The sequence below is a fragment of the Babylonia areolata genome, chromosome 2 (assembly GCF_041734735.1).
Source record: "Babylonia areolata isolate BAREFJ2019XMU chromosome 2, ASM4173473v1, whole genome shotgun sequence".
NCBI classification, from domain to species: Eukaryota; Metazoa; Mollusca; class Gastropoda; order Neogastropoda; family Buccinidae; genus Babylonia; species Babylonia areolata.
The window spans coordinates 29,047,861-29,055,232 of NC_134877.1; the positions used below are offsets into that span (position 1 = coordinate 29,047,861).

The following is a 7,372-nucleotide window of genomic DNA, read 5'->3' on the forward strand; positions in this document are numbered from 1 at the left end:
AGTGTTCGGTGGGTTATAGAAACAAGAACATACCCAGCATGCACACCCCCGAAAACGGAGTATGGTTGCCTACATGGCAGGGTGAGAACGGTCATACACTTAGAATGTTCCATGTCTGTCTGAGTGTGTATGTATGCGTGCCTGAAATATGACTGAATGACACAGGAAACGAATGATGAGCGCCCAATGGCAGCCGTCAGTCGGTTCTTCCCAGGTAGGCAGCAAATGATCTCGAGTTTTTAAAGCGCTAAGAGCTAGGTCTCCGTCCGAGATTAGGCGCTATATAAGTACCCATATCAAATCAAATCAAGTCAAATCAAATAGAGGACTAAGGAATTAGTCTAAATTAGAGACGTCTCTCAAATCTTCAGTGAGAACCAACAGTGATGGTGCTGGTGATTTTGCACAGCTGACACCCCCTGAATTTTCCACAGGCTGCAGAACAGGAAACACGTCGCCTGGCGTATCACACGCAGGCTGTCACAAAAAGACATGTGTGACAGTGTGTCGGTCGCCCCACTCACACACAGCACAGCACTTTCAAGCACCTTCAGGCAAGGTGTGACCGTCTTGTGTAATGCACGGTTCTGACCGCTTGGTTCTGACCTTCTCCTCTGACTGACCAACTGACCACTTCCCTCCACTCTCTCTCTCTCTCTCTCTCTCTCTCTCTGTGCCCACCACCGCCACCCCCACTTCCACCCTCTCTTCGCTCGAGGCGACTACTGGTACGGACACGCGGGTCAGCATACTTTTTTTTTCTGTCTCTTTCTTCTCTTTCTTCCCTGTTCTGTCGGTCTGTTTGCTCGTCAGCTTTTCCTTTCTCTCTGTGTGTCTCTGTGTCTGTTTGTCTGTGTCTGTGTGTGTATGTGTGTGTGTGTTTGTGTGTGTGTGTGTGTGTGTGTGTGTGTGTGTGTGTTCTTTCTTTAATTTAACGTCTTTTCACCATTTTGAGTGATATAAGACGTGTGTGTGTGTGTGTGTGTGTGTGTGTGTGTGTGTGTGTGTGTGTGTGTGTGTGTGTGTGTGTGTGTGTCTGTGTCTGTGTGTGTCTGTGTTCTTTAATTTAACGTCTTTTCACTTTGAGTGATATAAGACGTGTGTGTGTGTGTGTGTGTGTGTGTGTGTGTGTGTGTGTGTGTGTGTGTGTCTGTGTGTCTGTGTGTGTCTGTGTTCTTTAATTTAACGTCTTTTCACTTTGAGTGATATAAGACGTGTGTGTGTGTGTGTGTGTGTGTGTGTGTGTGTGTGTGTGTCTGTGTGTCTGTGTGTCTGTGTGTGTCTGTGTTCTTTAATTTAACGTCTTTTCACTTTGAGTGATATAAGACGTGTGTGTGTGTGTGTGTCTGTGTCTGTGTGTGTGTGTGTTCTTTAATTTAACGTCTTTTCACTTTGAGTGATATAAGACGTGTGTGTGTGTGTGTGTGTGTGTGTGTGTGTGTGTGTGTGTGTGTGCGTGATGGCGCGGCGCACGCGCGTGCATGTGTAAAAGGGCGAGAGGGTGGTGGAGGGGTGTCTACACTCCTTTCCCTCTCCAACCATTCCCCTTCCCCCCAAACCCTCAGTGGCCCCCCACCCCACCCCACCCCTACCCTTTTCTCCCCCTCCCACGCCCCCCATATCCGCCCCCCCCCCCCCACCCACCCCTGTCTCGCAGGGCCCTCTGTCCTCTCCCCTCGTCGTTATTTATAATCACTTCCAGACACGATGCTGAGGCGATTTTAGTTGCTGATACCTCCTCCCCCGTTCCCTCCCCTCCCCCCACCCCACCGCCACCCACCCCTCCGCAACCTTAACTCGGTCACAATGCTCTAATAAACGCCGGGGTGATCGATTGACTGGAAGGGGGGGTGGTGGGGCGGGGCGGGGGGAGGACCGTGAGAGCCGTCACCACACCTCAGGCGGGAACTGTTGGTGGGTGAGAGTGTGTCGGTGTGAACGATGTCGCGGCAGGCAGGCGTTAACGCGTGCTCTGTGATGCAACTGCCGGGAAGACAGGGGGAAAAACAGTTTCAGTTTCAGTTTCAGTTGCTCAAGGAGGCGTCACTGCGTTCGGACAAATCCATATACGCTGCACCACATCTGCCAAGCAGATGCCTGACCAGCAGCGTAACCCAACGCGCCTAGTCAGGCCTTGAGAAAAAAAAAGGTGAATAAATAACAGATAAGCTTACATAAATAAATAAATAAATAATAATTATAATATAAAAAGGTAGTAGTAGTAATAATAATAATAATAATAATAATAAATAATAATAATAACAAATAAATAAATAAATAAAAAAGAATGCCAACAGCACCCGGTGTTCCCAGGCGGTCACCCATCCAAGTACTAACCGGGCCCGACGTTGCTTAACTTCGGTGATCGGACGAGAACCGGTGTTTTCAACGTGGTATGGCTGTTAGCGACAACTACACACGAAGTTTGTTTGTTTGTTTGTTTGCTTGTTTTGTCTGTTGTTGATATTTCTTCTTCCTCTGTCACTTTCAGTACACACAGTACAGTCCTTGAGGGCAGACGTATGGTTTCATAGTTTTTTTAGTCACTTCATGGTTTTCAGTCACTTCTTGTGAAGTCTGGATTTTACTACAGAGAGAGAGAGAGAGAGAGAGAGAGAGATTCTCCATTTGTGAGACATATACACACTGCAGGTACCTTTTATTTTATCGACGTCTCGTTCTCTACGTTAGTTTCAAGTAGAGACAGAAGCCAAATGCCTACAAAGACTTTTTTCTTCTTTTCTTTTTCTTTTTTTTTTCTCATAAGACGCAACCGCAGGAAAAAAAATATACGAGGGGTTTACCTTTTAGGATTTTTTTTTTTTTCATTTATTTATTCTTACTTACTCTAAATTAAACAGTACCTACACATATCCAAGAAGACATTGTTTAAACTAGATGACGTAACTACTGGAACGAAAACAAAAACAAACAAACAAACAAAAAAACACATTCACAACACAACAGAGACGTTTGAGTAAAAAAAAAAAAAAAAAAAAAAAAAAAAAGTTTTTGCTCTCGTGAAAGGGGAAAGGGGAAAAAGAAGAAAAAGAAAGATGAAGGGAAAAAGTCCAACAGATAAACACATACCCACGAAGACATATCTCTCACCAGATGATGTAACTGCATGAACACAGCAACATGCACAAGCATTTTCGAAAACCACCAAAAAAAAAAAAAAAAAAAAAAAAAAAAAAAAATGTTCGTTTTCTAAAAGAGACAAACATTTTCAGTTTCAGGAGATGTCGAAGCCGGCGGACTGATCCATATGCGCTACACTATATCCGCTTAAGAAAGGAGAAGTAATATTAACACACAAAAAATTAAACAGATGCTTGTCATAGGCATATTATACTCAGCGCGCTGATCAGGCTTCGAGACTGTACCCTGTGTGTATATATAAAAATTAAAAAAAAGCGAAATAAACGAAAACAAAAATGAAATAAACAAAATAAACAAATGTGTGAATATAAACGTTTAACACACACCTACGAAGGTATTGATTCCTAGACTGTTTACCGATTTTAACTTCAATCAGTTACAGAAAAACAACATTAAAAAAAAAGAAAACAAACTCCGAAACATTGATCAGTATAGCGGTAAACTTCCTGATTGTGTGTGTGTGTGTGTTTCCAAAAGAAATGTTCTACATACACACACACACACACACATATATATATATATATATAGAGAGAGAGAGAGACAGACAGACAGACAGAGAGAGAGAGATGATGATGATGATGATGTTGCATTTTCACACAACCGATCTTTCTTTCCCGTCAAATTTCTCATGAAGTTATATCGGAACAAACAGAAACTTTGGTTGGCTGGTTGGTTTCTCCGTCCGTAGAATGGCAATATACCTTCGCTCAAAGCTGATAAATCCTTTTAACCATCACTATTGTGAAATACAAAACAATTTGCCCACTGACGACAAATTTCTTTCAAGAATATTTTCCATAAATGTATCCATCAAATGTGAAAAGGAACTTTCTCGTCTCTAGAACCACGTGTCAAAGTTCTCTGAAGAAAAACAGAAAGAAGACAACGACAACAAAAACAACAACAACAATACTCGAAGAACAACTGAACTTGTGCTCTAGGAAAAGCACACCGTTAATATGTTGATTATATATATATAAAAAATTACATGAAATGGCAAAAGACCGTCACTAAGTTTGTTGCGATATTGTCGTGATGAAACGCCCGTTAAATCAGCTCGTTGACCAGTACAAAATAGAAAAAATAAAACTGATGAAAATAACGTTCCTGAATTACTTCAATTTGAGTGTTGTGGGGGCTGGTATCGTCGATGAAAGAAAAGCAACAACAACAACAACTATTTGTGCTTTTTATTTTGTTTTGTTGTTATCAGTTGATAATAGTGTTGTCGATCTTGTAGTTATCTTTCTTTATAATTTCGTTCCAACTGCAGTGGTCGTGTAATGTTCAATTTGATTACATTCATTAAAAAAAAAAAGAAAAAAAAAGGAAGAAGAAAAGGTGTCTGTCTTCAGAGTCAGTCTGCAGGAGATGCAAAACCGTGCGGGCTCATCCACAACATACACTACTCCACATTTGCACTGGAAAAACAAACGAACAAACAAACAAAAAAAACAAACAAAAAAAAAACCCAGATGCCTGACCTTCACATATTCTCAGAAACCCAAACACGCCATTCAGACCTTGAGCAGTCTGAAATATATGTAAGTCACAAGCTGAAAAAAACAACAACAACAAAACAAAAAAACCACCAACCGACTAAACTAACAAACGGAAAAACCCGCCCCCTCCAAAAAAAAATCCCCTGAAAACCCTCGTCAAAAATCCAGACAGCTTTACAACGCAAGCACCGTCGTTCTAACACACAGCACTCCTCAGTCTATCCATCCAATGTCGTGTGAACGTCTATATCAACCAGCTCACTCACATTCTCTTCCTCTTGGCTTGATGTTAAAGCAAAACAAAGCAAAATAAAACACACACAAAAAAGAAAACAATCAACAGCAACAACAACAACAATAATTGTTGCTTATTCAATTTACCATCATGAAATAAAATCTTGACTTTGACAGTCACTGGAACTTCTTCTTCGCCGCTGGGTCGGGATCGTCTCCGCAGAACTTTCTTGTACGGAACTGCCACGGGCAGCCATGGGATTTTCACGTGGCAAAGTTCTGCACGCTCACTCACTCGCTCAGCTCTGTCCTCTCGCCTGTTTGAGCCGACCAGCGGTAGAGGGTTGTTGTCCCTTGTGATGCGTGCGTGCGTGCGTGCGTGCGTGCGCGTGCGTGAGCTCCCAACTCTCGTGTGTGTGAGAACTTCGTGTGTGTGTGTGTGTGTGTGTGTGCGTGGAGGGGTGAGGGGAAGAGTGAGGTGAAGGTTGGAATGGAAGAATGGGAGTGGGAACGTGTGTGTGTTCGACTGAGGGGTGGAATGGAGGGTGGGTGGATGTCTGTTTGTTGGTGAGATGGGGTGGGGGATAGAGGGGGACTCTGTGTGTGTGTGTGTGTGTGTGTGTGTGTGTGTGTGTGTGTGTACGCGCGCTCGCGCGTATGCGTGTATATGTTTGTGTGCGGGGGGTGGGGGAGTCGTACATATGTGCGTGAGTGTGTGTGTGTGTGTGTGTGTGTGTGTGTGTGTGTGTGCGTGTGTGTGTGTGTGTGTGTGTGTGAGTGTGTGTGTGGGTGTGTGCGCGCGTTCGTAGGTGTGGGTGTGTTTGTGTGCGTGCGTGCGCGCGTGTGTGTGTGTTCAGTTTGTGTGGATGCGTTTTGGTGGGAGGGAGAGAGAGTGTATTGTGGTCAGTGGCACTCATGACTCGACGAACAGTCTCTCCCCAAGGGGGAGTTTCAGTTTCAGTTTCAGTTTCTCCATTTAAAAGGAGCTCACAAAGCGTGCGGACTGGTCCATATACGCGATACCACGTCTATGTTTATAGTGTGTGTGTGTGTGTTTGTGTGTGTGTTTGTGTGTGTGTGTGTGTGTGTGTGTGTGTGTGTGTGTGAGTGTGTGTGAATGTGTGTGTGTGTGTGTGTGTGTGCGCGCGCTCTCGGTTAGTGTAGCCACTTGCTGAATGAAATAACCCCAAATGGCAAACTAAACATGATGATGAGGTCGGGGTGTCCAGCAGTGACAGTAATCATACGTGCTTCGTTTGTTTGAACCTGGGTGGTGCAAGACGTTTTATCAACACCACGGACCATCTAGATGCAGACAACGTCTTCCCGTTAGCACTACACACTCACAGACAAACACACGCATGCACGCACGCACACACACACACACACACACACACACACACATACACACACACACACACACGCAAACACACGCACATACACACACACACACACACACACACACACACGAGCGTGCGCGCATACGCACACACACATACACACACACACGCACGCACGCACGCACACACAAACACACAAACACAAGCACACACACGCACGCACACACACACACACACACACACATACACACAAAGAACACACACACACACACACACACACACACACACACACACACATATATATATACATACACGCACACACAGAAGAACGCACACACACACACATTCACACACACATAACACACACACACAAACACACAAACACACAAACACAAGCACACACACGCACTCACACACACACACACACACACACACACACACACACACACACATACACACAAAGAACACACACACACACACACACACACACACATATATATACATACACGCACACACAGAAGAACGCACACACACACACATTCACATTCACACACCCATAACACACACACACACACACACACACACACACACACACGCACGCACGCACGCACGCACGCACGTATACACACACACACACACACACACACACACACACACAAAACACACACACACACACACACACACACACACACACGCGCGTGACCAAAAAAATTGCGTGTGCACACCAGCATACACGCACACGCGACTGTATTTCCAGCTCTTCAGTATGGGCCAGAAATCGTTTACACTTCTTCCGTGCGGGCTGGAACCCATTTACACCCCGTCACACAACCCACAGGACCACACAGACATCATCCCGGAACGACAAGGGACAAGATAAACACCCCAGTTAGCTTTCAGTCGAAGTAACTGACCCCCCCCCCCTCCCCCAGCCCCCTCCCAGTCCCCCCCTCTCCCCCCACACGCCTTCCCTCCCACCACACACACACACACACACAAAGAGAGATGGAAGCTCTACTTTCGGAACCCTCCGTTGCAGTGTATCAGAGAATCAAAACCAAAGTCAGATTCACCGCAATGTCACCGGCACAGAAGCCATTATTATTAACCAGTTGACTGCCACACCCCCCCAGA

At 44.9% G+C, this 7,372-nt stretch overlaps 1 non-coding gene across 1 annotated transcript; it reads right to left on the reverse strand.

Annotated features, from left to right (window-relative positions):
* Window positions 1-2,288: 2,288 nt before the first annotated feature.
* Window positions 2,289-2,407, reverse strand: LOC143279596 (5S ribosomal RNA). Its single transcript, XR_013054917.1, has one exon. It is a non-coding gene; the product is annotated as a 5S ribosomal RNA (ribosomal RNA).
* Between the last annotated feature and the right edge of the window lie 4,965 nt (window positions 2,408-7,372).